The 14,188-nt window shown below is 51.3% G+C and overlaps 1 long non-coding RNA gene and 1 pseudogene across 2 annotated transcripts in view; both read right to left on the bottom strand.

The window, feature by feature from the left end:
- Positions 1-600: 600 nt before the first annotated feature.
- LOC113219747 overlaps positions 601-14,188 on the bottom strand; it is a 21,645-nt gene continuing 8,057 nt past the window's right edge. The window contains exons 2-3 of the long non-coding RNA XR_003306724.1: positions 2,424-2,545; positions 601-1,182 (exon numbers count right to left, since the gene is read on the bottom strand). This is a non-coding gene — a long non-coding RNA (uncharacterized LOC113219747). The remainder of the gene's footprint in view (positions 1,183-2,423; positions 2,546-14,188) is intronic.
- Positions 6,429-7,435, bottom strand: LOC111520516 (annotated as a pseudogene). Its single transcript, XR_002724695.1, has one exon. The product of XR_002724695.1 is annotated as a V-type proton ATPase subunit G 1 pseudogene (transcript).

Here is a 14,188-nt window from a genome sequence, read left to right as displayed (position 1 = left end):
AGAGACGGGGTTTCACAGTGTTAGCCAGGATGGTCTCCATCTCTTGACCTCGTGATCCGCCCGTCTCGGCCTCCCAAAGTGCTGGGATTACAGGCTTGAGCCACCGCGCCCGGCCATTGTTTCCATTTTTAAAACATGTTTTGTACAGACAGGGTCTCACTGTGTTGCCCAGGCTGGTCTCAAACTCCTGGGCTCAAGCATTCATCGTGCTTTACCCTCCCAAAGTGCTGGGATGATAGGCGTGAGCCATAGCGCACCTGGCCCGTGGTCTGGAATTCCGAGACTCACCGTAGGCTCCACTCTTTTTTTTTTTTTTTTTTGAGACGGAGTCTCGCTCTGTTGCCCAGGCTGGAGTGCAGTGGCCAGATCTCAGCTCACTGCAAGCTCCGCCTCCCGGGTTTATGCCATTCTCCTGCCTCAGCTTCCCGAGTAGCTGAGACTACAGGCGCCCGCCACCTCGCCTGGCTAGTTTTTGTATTTTTAGTAGAGACGGGGTTTCACCTTGTTAGCCAGGATGGTCTCGATCTCCTGACCTTGTGATCCGCCCGTCTTGGCCTCCCAAAGTGCTGGGATTACAGGCTTGAGCCACCACGCCCGGCCAGGCTCCACTCTTGTGTTTTTGTGCTCGCCGCGTTGGCCGTGTCCCGCGCTCGCCGTGTGGTCGGTGCTGTTCCTGTTTCTCCTAACAGCAGCCGTTCGCTGATGGTGCGTCTTCCTGTGGACATGTCTTCAAACCCAAGCGTGGGAGGGTGAGGAAGCTGTCAGTCTGGTGTAGGACTGAGCCCAGCCCTGGTCAGTCACGGAACCCATTGTACTGAAATGGAACAGGCCTCCTGTGCTCCTCTGTCAGGGCCTAGAGCCCCTCAGTCCCAGGGCTGGGTTTTGCACGCGTGTACACGTGTCAGCTCTTGGGAGAGCACCCCACGCGTTTCTCACGGGGGGCCCGTGTCACATACAAAAGTGCCCATCTCCCCATGGGTGTGCTGCTGGGTTAATTCAGGGCGCTGGAACTCAGGAAGGCTGGACATGTGCCCCGTCGTTTACTCCCAGTTCTCCCAGCCACCTCCAGTCCTCTGACACTGTGAGTGCAGCTTTGCTGGCTGGTGTTGCAAGTGTGTGTCGGATTTTCTGCCTGTTTCGGGAGTGTATCGGTTCCGCTTGATCAGGGCTGTGTTCATGTTTCTAAAATGTTAACGGTAAGAACTCACTATTGAGTAAAAGCACAGATGGTAATTTTTCCTGCAAAAAGCTTCTTAGATAGAGGAAGTTAAAGGTGTAAGTTCTCGCAGTGTGCTGAGTGACTGGCTGGGTTTTCCTGGTGAGTAAGTGCTTGGGGCAGGCTGCGGGACAGCCTTGTGCTCTGAGAACTGTTAGTGATATCACAAAGGTTTTTATTTCTGAAGGGAAACTAAGGGAGTCAGGATATTTAAAACTGTCTCGGTGCTTCCTAAACAGTGGCTGTTGTTTTTGTCCAAAGTGAATGAAACATTTCAGGTTAATGTCACTCTGTACTTTAAGTATTTCTGTTTAGCATCACATTATTAAAAGCGAGCCTGGCCCAGGCATGGTAGCTCACGCCTGCAATCCCAGCACTTTGGGAGGCCGAGGCGGGTGGATCACCTGAGGTCAGGAGTTCGAGACTAGCCTGGCCGACATGGTGAAACCCCATTTCTACTAAAAATACAAAAAACCCCCCAAAAATTAGTTGGGTGTGGTGGCACACACCTGTAATCCCAGCTACTCGGGAAGCCGAGTTAGGAGAATCACTTGAACTTGGGAGGCGGAGGTTGCAGTGAGCCGAGATCATGCCATTGCACTCCAGCCTGGGCAACAAGAGGGAAACTCCGTCTCAGGGGGAAAAAAAAAAAAAAAAAGCAGGTGGATCGTTTGAGCCCAGGAGTTTAAGGCCATCCTGGGCAACACAGCAAGACCTTCTCTAAAATGAAAAATATTAATAGTAATATAATGGCCAGGCACAGTGACTCAGGCCTGTAATCCCAGCACTTTGGGAGGCCGAGGTGGGTGGATCACCTGAGGTCAGGAGTTTGAGACCAGCTTGGCCAACATAGTGAAGCCCCATCTCTACTTAAAAAATAATAATAATAATAAAAGGCCAGGCACAGTGGCTCATGCCTATAATACTTAGGGAGGCTGAGGTGGATCACGAGGTCAAGAGATTGAGATCATCCTGGCCAACATGGTGAAACCCCATCTCTACGAAAAATACAAAAATTAGCTGGGCGTGGTGGCGCGTGCCTGTAATCACAGCTATTTGGCAGGCTGAGGCAGGAGAATATCTTGAACCCGGGAGGCGGAGGCTGCAGTAAGCCAAGATCGCGCCATTGCACTCCAGCCTGGGGGACAAGAGCAAAACTCCATCTAAAAAAAAAAAAAAAAAATTAGCCATGCATGGTGGCAGACACCTGTAGACCCAGCTATTTGGGAGGCTCAGGCAGGAGAATCGCTTGAACCTGGGAAGCAGAGGTTGCAGTGAGCTGAGATTGCGCCATGGCACTCCAGCCTGGGCAACAGTGTGAGGCTCCATCTAAAAAAATAATAAATAGGCTGGGCGCAGTGGCTCACGCCTGTAATCCCAGCACTTTGGGAGGCCCAGGTGGGCGGATCACCTGAGGTCGGGAGTTCGAGTCAGCCTGACCAATATGGCAAACCCTGTCTCTACCAAAAATACAAAATTAGCCAGGCGTGTTGGCGCATGCCCGTAATCCATCTACTAGGGAGGCTGAGGCAGGAGAATCGCTTGAACCCAGAAGGCAGAGATTGTGTGAGCCGAGATTGCACCACTGCACTCCAGCTTGGGCAACAAGAGTGAAACTCTGTCTCGAACAATAATAATAATAATATACTTCTTAAAAAGCGTGCCTGTTTACATTGGCCGGGCGCGGTGTCTCACGCCTGTAATCCTAGCACTTTGGTAGGCTGAGGCGGGCAGATCACGAGGTCAGGAGATTTAGACTATCCTGGCTAACACAGTGAAACTCTGTCTGTATTAAAAATACAAAAAAATCAAAATTAGCTGGGTGTGGTGGTGGGTGTCTGTAGTCCCAGCTACTCAGGAGGCTGAGGTGGGAGAATGGCATGAACCCGGCAGGCAGATCTTGCAGTGAGCCAAGATTGCACCACTGCACTCCAGCTCTGGGCACTCTGTCTCAAAAAAAAAAACAAAAAACAAAAGAAAAAAGAAGGCCGGGCGCAGTTTCTTATGCCCGTGATCCCAGCACTTTGGAAGGCCGAGACAGGCGGATCACGAGGTCGGGAGATCGAGACCATCCTGGCTAACACGGTGAAACCCTGTCTCTACTAGAAATACAAAAAATTAGCCGGGCGTGGTGGTGGGTGCCTGTAGTCCCAGCTACTCGGGAGGCTGAGGCAGGAGAATGGCGTGAACCCAGGAGGCAAAGCTTTCAGTGAGCCGAGATCGCGCCACTGCACTCCAGCCTGGGCGACAGAGGGAGACTCCGTCTCAAAGGAAAAAAAAAAGTGTGCCTATTTACTATTTTTGTGACTTTTGCTTTCTTTTCTTGGTTATACGTTATACATTGGTAACATCATACATTGGGAGTTTGCATGTTTTTGCTTGAGGAAATGGTTATGTTTTGTTACCTACAGTGATATATGGCAACACATCTATAGTATTTTATTGCTTTTATTTTAGTTTGTATGTAGACTTGTTCTTTAACTTCAGAGTGTTTTGAAGAACTTTTCGGAAATCATTAGCAGACACCCTCTGCTGGATGGTGAAATGCATGTCCCAAGACTGATAAAGTGGCTGTCAGTGCTCCGAGCGTCCCAGTTGCTTTTCTTACTTGTCGGCTGAGTGAGGCAGGGAGTTACGAGGTGGCACTCACTCTGATACCCCATTTAGTTAAAGCCATTTTCACGGCTGCTCACTGGATTTCACCAGAGATTGCAGTACCATTCAGGGAGGCCGAGAAGTGGTCTTTTAAATCCGTTTGCCTCTGGTCTGGCCCCTGGGGCACTGTTGTGTTTTTGCTTTCTTCAGTGTGGAAATTGCCAGAGACCGTGGGAGAAGGGAGGGTAGAAGGTCCCATTGTTTGTAGGACCCTGTGTCTGTGTGAGGCTGGGTCGAGGGCCCATGGCAGAGCCCTCACAGAAGCAGAGTTGTGATCATGTACGCCTCCAGGCGAGCCTGAGATTCAGGGTCAGGAAGGGTGGGAGTGAGACACACACCTGCACCCTGGCGAGGGCTGGCTTATCTTCCTCGGGATGCGCTTCTGAGGGGAGCAAAGCCGGCAGGCAGCATCCATTAGCGTCCTGGGTGCTCTCTCTGTTCGCTTTATATTGATAACAACCTCACTTTTTACCTCACCTGATTTTTGCCTTGTCTTAAGAAGGAAGTGTATCCAGGAAGTCATGAGTTGGTGTCTTAGTGGTGCTCTGCTCTTTCTCTTAATCTTTCTCTTTCTCTCTTCTCTTTCTCTCTTTCTCTTTTGAGACAGTCTCGCTCTGTCACCCAGGCTGGAGTGCAGTGGCGCGATCTCAGCTCACTGCAACCACCGTCTCCCGGGTTCAAGCGATTCTCCTGCCTCAGCCTCCTGAGTAGCTGGGATTACAGGCGCACGTCACCATGCCCAGCTAATTTTTGTATTCTGTAGTTGTGACGGGGTTTCACCATGTTGGTCAGGCTGGTCTTGAACTCCTGACCTCGTGATCCGCCTGCCTCGGCCTCCCAAAGTGTGGGGATTACAGGCTTGAGCCACCATGCCCGGCCTTCTTTTTTTTTTTTTTCTTTGAGATGGAGTTTCGCTCTTTCACCCAGGCTGGAGTGCAGTGGCGCAATCTCAGCTCACTGCAACCTCTCCCTTCCAGTTTTAAGCGGTTTCTCCTGCCTCAGCCTCCCCAGTAGCTGGGATTACAGGTGTCCGCCACCACGCCTGGCTAATTTTTGTATTTTGTTTTTAAATAGAGACAGGGTTTCACCATGTTGGCCAGCCTAGTCTCGAACTCCTGACCTTGTGATCTGCCCACCTCGGCCTTCTAAAGTGCTGGGAGGACAGGCATGAGCCACTGCGCCTGGCCAGTGATGCTTTTCTTGACACGCTGACGTGAACACATAACTATCAGGAGAGATGGTGAGTGCCCAGGCGTTGGCCGGAGCTGTGGCTGCTGTCGCTGTAGAACACGCCATGGGAGTCTGGGCTGGTCTGGCCCACCCTCCCTCTGCAGAGCTGCCTGCGGGGCGGCCCTGCACTGCTCTCCTCCTTACGAAGACGCAGGGTTGGCCCTCCTTATGCAGCCCAGCTGGAGGGGACCGTGGCTTGGATGCAGGGCTACGCCGAGGGCTTCTGGGCTTTGCATCTGGTTTCTGGGTGGCTCTGCCACGTGCTGTCCAGCAGGACTGTGGGAAGGGCATGCCTCACCTGGCAGGGGCAGTGTGGATGGCGCCAGTGGCTCTCACCCCAGCGCCCTTGTCCAGCTCTACAAAGGGCCCCTTGCACTGCACCTCAAAACTACAGACTCAAAAGGCAGGGGCCCTGGCAGATGGGACCACGTGAATCCTGGGCAAAGACCCCCAGTGCCACCACTCAGAGCGTCGTGCCGTGCAGTCTCTCTCGGTGAGCTTGCTGTTTGGGCGAATGCCTGGGGCTATGTCACATAGGACGATGGCCTGAGTGGCTGAAAACGGTAGAGCCATATTGACACAGGGCTGGAGGCTGACGCCCAGCATCGGGGGGTGGACGCGGCCACCCTTCCTCCCAAGGCTCCAGGGCAAGGTCCTCCTGCCTCTTCAGCTGCAGGCATTGACCGCAGTCCCTGGTGCCTCTCGGCTTGTAGATGCCTTGCTCCAGCCTCTACCTCTGTCTTCACACAGTCTCCCCTGCGGGTGTCCAGGTTTCCTCTTCTTTCTTGTCCTTCTTCTTCTATTTTTTTATTTTTTTATTTTTTTTGAGACAGAGTGTCTCACTCTGCCGCCCAGGCTGGAGTGTAGTGGCACCATCTCAGCTCACTGCAGCCTCCACCTCCCAGGTTTAAGCGATTCTCCCACCTCAGCCTTCCAAGTAGCTGGGATTACAGACATGCGCTACCACGCCTGACTAATTTTTGTATTTTTGGTAGATACACGGTTTCACCATGTTGCCCAGGCTGGTCTCGAACTCCTGACCTCAGGTGATCTGACTGCCTCAGCCTCCCGAAGAGCTGGGATTACAGGCCTGAGCCACCGTGCCCAGCCTCTTGTTCTTTTTCTTTTCTTTTCTTTTCTTTTTTTTTTTTGGAACAGGATCTCACTCTGTGGGCCAGGCTGGAGTGCAGTGGAACAAGCACGGCTCATTGTAGCCTCCTTCTCCCAGACTCAAGGATCCTCCCACGTCAGCCTCCCAAGTAGGTGGGACTACAAGCATGTACCATCACGCCTGGCTAACTTTTTTTTTGTTTTTTGTTTTGTTTTGTTTTTTTGCATGACAGAGTCTTTACTTTTAAATGATTACTGATACACCAAGTAATAACATGTAACAAGTTCTTGAATTCTATCATCTAGTAATTTTGATTAAGAGAAACTAAAAGCAGCCCAAATAATTCCACTAGTATTCACTGTTCTAACCATTAGCAAGAACGGACTACATTAAGGCTGGCTGCTGCTTCACACAGGTTACAAAGAACTATTTACTACTTTTTCATAGATAAAGCACCTGACCTTCAAGAAAGTGTTAGGGAAAAAAAATATTTAATCCCTTCCTTTCTTCAAAGAATAGTTATGTGGTGTTTTTTTAAAAACTAGATCTAAGAAAGAAAAAGTCAACAGTGATATACATGTTGCTTGAGCCAAAAGGCATACATACCTTGCCAAAAAGACAACATATACCCATTAAATTCCTAAGAAATATGAGGTAAAAAGATGAAATCTTTAGATAATTTGTAAGTCTGTACAAAAAAGCTAGATTTGCTATTGCCCAAAAAGTGGAAGGACCTACTATATAATATATGGAAATAATTTAATGCCATTTCATAAGAATATAACTAGAGCTGTGCTAAAGCTTCATATTCATGAGGGCATCTAAAATGCCACTCCACAGAACAGGTGCTTCTCTCTTCTTCTATCCATTTATGAGGTAGTTTTCATGGATTTCTGGCCGAATGTCACAGACAAGAGGTTATCCAAGACTTCATCCCTGTTCTGCTGGAAGTAGGTCTGGAGGATGGTCATCTTCTCCCGGGTCTCCTTCTCCACTTCAGTGCTGCAATTGCCATGGGATCCCAGTGCCGCAGCTTCCTTGGCCTTGAATTCTTTCTCCCTCTGCAGGCGGTACTGTTCAGTTTCAGCCTGAGCTGCTTCTTTGACCTGCTTCAGCCTCCGGTTCTTTTTTTTATGGGCCTCGGACACCTTCTCGGCTGCCCGCTTCTCGGCCTGCAGCAGCTGCTGAATCCCCTGTGACTGACTAGCCATGGCGGCAGAGATTCTGAGCTAACTTTTTAACTTTTTGTAAGAGATAGGGTCTCCCTATGTGGCCCACGCTGGGCTCAAGTGATCCTCCTGCCTCTGCCTCCCCAAGAGCTGGGATTACAGGTATGAGCCACAACATCTGGCCTTTTCCTTTCCTTTCCTTTTTTTTTTTTTTTTTTTGAGGCGGAGTCTCACTCTGTCGCCGGGGCTGGAGTGCAGTGGCCGGATCTCAGCTCACTGCAAGCTCCGCCTCCCGGGTTCCCGCCATTCTCCTGCCTCAGCCTCTCGAGTAGCTGGGAGAACAGGCGCCCGCCACCTCGCCTGGCTAGTTTTTTGTATTTTTAGTAGAGACGAGGTTTTACCGTGTTAGCCAGGATGGTCTCGATCTCCTGACCTCGTGATCCGCCTGTCTCGGCCTCCCAAAGTGCTGGGATTACAGGCTTGAGCCACCGCGCCTGGTCCCTTTCCTTTTTTTTTGAGATCGAGTTTCGCTCTTGTTGCCCAGGCTGGAGTGCAGTGGTACAATCTTGGCTCAATGCAACCTCCGCCTCCCAGGTTCAAATGATTCTCCTGCCTCAGCCTTCCTGAGTAGCTGGGTTTACAGGCATGTGCCACCACGCCCGGCTAATTTTGCATTTTTAGTAGAGACGGGGTTTCTCCATGTTGGTCAGGCTGGTCTCGAACTCCTGACCTCAGATGATCTGCTCGCCTCAACCTTCCAAAGTGCTGAGATTATAGGCATGAGCCACCGCGCGCAGCCTGGCCTTTTCCTTTTCTTTTAAGGAATTCGGTCCTATTGGGTGAGGGCCCGCCCTAATCCACTATGACTTCATCTTAACCTCATTATATTTGCAAAGACCCTATTTCCAAATAAGGTCACAAACCTGCTGCAGGTTTAGGACTTCAGCAGACACATTTTAGCCCTTAACAGCACCAGAGCTTGGGCTTTCTTGATGCGTCTTCCACACGTACTTCTCTACGGAGGCTTCTCCACGCGTCAGCACCTGCCGCCTCTCGTGGCCACTGTATCCTTGACGCTGCTGTTATTTACAGCAGAGGTGGCAAGTAACCAGCGTCACCAAAATGTTAACTAACGCATTCAGCCAGTGTGCACGCAGCCCTGGGCCTATGGCAGGTCAGGTTCCTGGCCTGGGTACACAGCAGCTTATGGAGTTCTTGCTTTGCTGGGTTATGCAGACAGGGGAGACGCTTTGAGTGTCTCGGGTTATGTGAGCCTTCCAGCCTGTGAGGAGACACACGGGGGTGGGAAGGAGTCATGTTGGGGTGAGCAGAGTTGGAGCCAAGAGGGGCAGCTGAGTTATCACGGCTGCTTGGGCCTCCCCATCCAAAGCAGGACTTCGGCCCTCCTCTGCGCACCCCCTTTGCCTTGCTCATTGGACCTGCACCCACTGCACCTGCACCCACTGCACCTGCACCCACTGTACCTGCATCCACTGCACCTGTGCCCACTGCCTCCACTGCGCCCACTGCACCTGCACCCGCCTGCACCTGTGCCCACTGCACCTGCACTCACTGCACCTGCGCCCACGGAATCTACTGCACCTGCACTCGTGCCCACTGCACCTGTGCCTCCAGCTCTGACTTGGGCTCTCGGACTTTTGTGTCTTCTCAGCAGCTGGTGAGATCTGTGGCCCCTTTTCAGAATAGCGTGTTTTGTTTGTTTTGAGACAGGATCTTGCTCTGTCATCCAGGCTGGAGTGTAGTGGCGCGATCTCAGCTCACTGCAGCCTTGAAGTCCTGGGCTCAAGCTATCCTCCTGCCTCAGTTTCCTGAGTAGCTGGGACCCCAGGCATGTGAGACCATGACCAGCTCACAAGAGCATTTTTAGTGCATCCAGTAAGATTCCTGGAAAATGAAGGGTAGTAACTACTGAAATATCATTGCTAAAATTCAGGAAAGTTTGGTTTGTGAGGTAGTAACATGTGGACTCTTAATTTAGCACATAACATTGTGAATGGTATGTCTGATATCCTAATTCCGAAGTAGGATGAGTGTCAAGAGCATTGTAAGTTGCCTGCGGTGGCCATGGTGCAATGTGGACATGGCTGTGTCTGTGGCTTGTCACCCACAGTCAGACTCCTGAGGAGCAGGCTTGCTGCACTCCTCTGGGAGGTAACCCCCAAATGAGGACCCTTGCCTGGGGGTGGGAGGAGGCAGGCTCCCCTTGTATCGGCAGGTCTTGGGCCTCCTGTTGAGGGGCGGGGCTGCCTGTGGGTTTCCAGATGAGATTCTCTCTCACCCCATTTGCATCGCTGGATTATATAGTTTCCCAGTTTTGTAAAAGTTATATTATTATTTTAAAACCTAATTATATTTTTAAAAACTTATTTTGGAACTTTTCAAACACACACAAAATTAGAGACCGTCCACATCGCCTGGCTGCGGGAACCCTCAGTCCTCTGCTCTTGTCTTACTCATATCTCCCACTCTCTCTCACTGTTTTTTCTTTTTTCTTTCTTTCTTTCTTTTTTTTTTTTTTTGAGAGGGATTCTCGCTCTGTCGCCTAGGCTGGAGTGCAGTGGCGTGATCTCGGCTCACTGCAAGCTCTGCCTCCTGGGTTCATGCCATTCTCCTGCCCCAGCCTCCCCAGTAGTTGGGACTACAGGCGCCCACCGCCACACGCGGCTAATTTTTTTGTATTTTTAGTAGAGATGGGGTTTCACGATGTTAGCCAGGATAGTCTTGATCTTCTGACCCTGTGATCCGCCTGTCTTGGCCTCCCAAAGTGCTGGGATTACAGGTGTGAGCCACTGTGCCCGGCCCTTCCCACTGTTTTTTCTCTCAAGTATTTTAAAGCAAATCTCAGTTTTCCCGCAAGGGCTTCATTGTGTGTGGCTCACACACAGCTGGGCACCCCACAGCACTTCCTCAGCGTCACGATGCTGGGCTGGGCTCAGTGTTCTTGACTGTGGCCTGCACATTTTCACTGTGGCTTTACTTGAATCAGAGTTGGGATGAGGGCCACGCGCTGCATGTGGGTGCTGATGTCCCTGAAATTGCATTTCTTCTCTTGGTTTCATGCTCCTTATTTGTGGAAGGATCGGTTGTTGGTTCTGTGACGTTTCCTAGCTGAAGGTCTGTGGTTGTTGGTTCTGTGACGTTTCCTAGCTGATGGTCTGACTGGGTGCATCCTCGTGACCTTGAACTCGTGCCTGAGCCGACAGTAGAACCAGGTAGAGGCGGGAGGGCTGGGACTCGCCCGCGCAGGTCAGTGGCCGGGGAGCAGCTACTCTGGTGTGGAGCCACAATGCTTACATTGGAATTTCCAACTTAATGTATTTTATTTATCTATTTATTCTGTTTTTTGAGATGGAGTCTCGCTCTGTCACCAGGCTGGAGTATAGTGGCACGGTGTTGGGTCACTACAACCTCTGCCTCCTGGGTTCAAGTGATTATTCTGCCTCAGCCTCCTGAATAGCGGGGATTACAGGCTCCCACCACCACACCCGGCTAATTTTTGTGTTTTCAGTAGAGAGGGGTTTCACCATGTTGGCCAGGCTGGTCTCGAACTCCTGACTTCAGGTGATCCACCCGCCTTGGCCTCCCAAAGTGCTGGGATTACAGGTGTGAGCCACCATGCCTGGCCCCAACTTAATGTATTTTAAAACATGGATTGTTTCATATTTTTGTGCCTGTTTTTTTTTTTTTTTTTTTTTTAGATGGGAGTCTCACTCTGTCACCAGGCTGGAGTATAGTGGAGTATAGTGACGCGATCTCGGCTCACTGCAACTTCCGCCTTCCGTGTTCAAGCAATTCTCCTGCTTTAGCCTTCCGAGTAGCTGGCACTACAGGTGCGCGCCATCACCCAGCTAATATTTTTTGTATTTTTAGTAAAGACGGGGTTTCACCACATTGGTTGGGATGGTCTCAATCTCTTGACCTCGTGATCCGCCTGCCTCAGCCTCTCAAAGTATTGGGATTACACAGCTGTGAGCCACCACGCCCAGCTGTGTTTTTTTTTTTGAGACGGAGTCTCGCTCTGTCGCCCAGGCTGGAGTGCAGTGGCCGGATCTCAGCTCACTGCAAGCTCCGCCTCCCGGGTTTACGCCATTCTCCTGCCTCAGCCTCCCGAGCAGCTGGGACTACAGGCGCCCGCCACGTCACCCGGCTAGTTTTTTTGTATTTTTTAGTAGAGACGGGGTTTCACCGTGTTAGCCAGGATGGTCTCGATCTCCTGACCTCGTGATCCGCCCGTCTCGGCCTCCCAAAGTGCTGGGATTACAGGCTTGAGCCACCGCGCCCGGCCCCAGCTGTGTTTTTGTTTTGTTTTGTTTTTTGTTTTGAGATGGAGTCTGGCTCTGTCACCAGGCTGGAGTGCAGTGGCGTGGTCTTGACTCACTGCAACCTCCGCCTCCCAGGTTCACGCCATTCTCCCGCCTCAGCCTTCCAAGTAGTTGGGACTGCAGGCGCCCGCCACTACGCCCGGCTAGTTTTTTGTATTTCTTTTACTAGGGATGGGGTTTCAACATGTTGGCCAGGCTGGTCTCGAACTCCTGACCTCGTGATTCGCCCACCTTCACCTCCCAAAGCACTGGGATTACAGGCACGCACCACCATGCCCGGCTAATTTTTTGTATTTTAGTAGAGATGGGGTTTCACCATGTTGGCCAGGCTGGTTTCAAACTCCTGACTTCGTGATTCTCCCGCCTCCACCTCTCAAAGCACTGGGACTACAGGCGCCCGCCACCACGCCCGGCTAATGTTTTGTATTTTTAGTAGGGGTGGGGTTTCACCATGTTAGCCAGGATGGTCTCAATCTCCTGACCTTGTGATCCACCCGCCTCAGTCTCCCAAAGTGCTAGGATTACAGGCCTGAGCCACCTTGCCTGGCCTTGTGAAAAATTTTAATGTTAATTTTCTAATTTCAAGTTGATTTTCATTTAGTTTTTACTAAAAATGCAAATGTACTTTACCATTGCTTCTCTTTTTTTATGTAGGAAAAGTTGATGCAAATTTTGCCTGAATTTGGAGTTTTCCTGTTAGGGAGAGTTTTGTTACAAAAACATCGCCGCCTCTTTGGTGGGTCAGCACTAAAGCCTTGTTTCAGTATTTGCAGGGTCAGTTCTTTTGAATATTTTAATGCTTCCCTGTTTGGAGTCAAGAGCTATATTTACTTTAGTTTTCTTTCCCAGGCAAGTAGTTGGTCTGAACAATGTATGAGCTAGACCTGGTAGAAAAGTGGGAGTTGGTGAAATCGATGTGCTACTAAATGACAGGGGCTGTGATTCCAATATTTTGATTCATGGCAGAGCTGGATGAAAGGGGTTTGTTCCTGCAGCATGGCTCACCTGCCCACTGTGTCCTGAATCCTCGTGTGGCAGAGAGTCAGACAGTCGCAGCTCTCTTCTCAGCAGAGTAGAGCTCACCTGGCTGCAAGGTGAGCCAGCTGTCCCGTTGCCCAGCTCAGAGCTGACCCTCACATGTGCAGATCTCTGCCGGGCCTGGGGGTTAGGGTCAGCTGTCTGTGTCACCTGTGGGCCGCCCCCTCTCTGCACCCTGAGATTTTCTCGCTCTCTGCGTTGCCCGTGGCCGTGGGTACAGTGGGCTTCCTGGAAATACTTTCAGAGGAGGTGACAGTCGTATCCTGCCAGGGCCCCTGCTGCCCTGCGGAAGAACTTCCTTCTGCTTCTGGGAGTCAGAGCTGGGAGGCCTGGGGCTGTGGTGTCTTCTGTACGAGAGCTGGAGTGAGGCCAGGGAGAGGAAGGCTGCTCGACTCTTCTTTGGGGAGACCCACCCCGTGGCGGCTCCGAGGTCCTGGTGGGCTGGTGGCTCACATCTTGTCCACCTGCTGTCGTCTCTTGCCCCTTGTGGGGCTCATGCCCATCCTGTGGGGTTCTAGGACTCAGACTCGCCCCTGTGGGCTGGGCGGCGGCGGGGGCTCATGCCCGTCCTGTGGGGTTCTGGGAACCAGACTCGCCCCTGTGGGCTGGGCGGGGGGAGGCTCATGCCCATCCTGTGGGGTTCTGGGACCCAGAGAGCCTGCCCGTTGGGTTTGTGAAAAGTCAAAGCAGAGAGGAGGATGGACGCTGGCTGGTGCCCTCCAGCCCTGCTGCTGGAGTTCCTCACAGGAGCGAGGAAAGGGAAACATAGATTGCTCTCATATTCACGCTGTGTTCACCTCCTGGGTGCTGATTTCCCATGGAGTCGTCCTACCCTGCACCTGTGCTGGTGGGCATGCTCTTGCATTTGTGTTTTATTTTTATTTATTTATTTATGTATGTATGTATTTATTTATTTTTTATTTTATTTTTTTGAGACGGAGTCTCGCTCTGTTGCCCAGTGGAGTGCAGTGGCTGGATCTCAGCTCACTGCAAGCTCCGCCTCCCAGGTTCATGCCATTCTCCTGCCTCAGCCTCCCGAGTAGCTGGGACTATAGGAGCCCGCCACCTCGCCCGGCTAGTTTTTTTTTTTTTTGTATTTTTTTAGTAGAGACGGGGTTTCACCGTGTTAGCCAGGATGGTCTCGATCTCCTGACCTCATGATCCGCCTGTCTCGGCCTCTCAAAGTGCTGGGATTACAGGCTTGAGCCACCGCGCCCGGCGTGTTTTGTTTTTCGAGACAAGAGTCTCTGTCGCCCAGACTGGAGTGCAGCGGCATGATCTCGGCTCACTATAACCTCTGCCCCCTGTGTTCAAACGATTCTCCTGCCTCAGCTCCCTAGTAGTTGGGATTACAGGTGCACGCCACCTCGCCTGGCTAATTTTAATTTTTTTTTTTTTTTTTGAGACGGAGTCTCACTCTGTCGCC

Source organism: Piliocolobus tephrosceles, chromosome 20, assembly GCF_002776525.5.
Source record: "Piliocolobus tephrosceles isolate RC106 chromosome 20, ASM277652v3, whole genome shotgun sequence".
Classification (NCBI taxonomy): Eukaryota; Metazoa; Chordata; class Mammalia; order Primates; family Cercopithecidae; genus Piliocolobus; species Piliocolobus tephrosceles.
The sequence above is the reverse complement of the archived record's forward strand: the minus strand, read 5'-3'. Positions and strand labels throughout refer to the sequence as shown.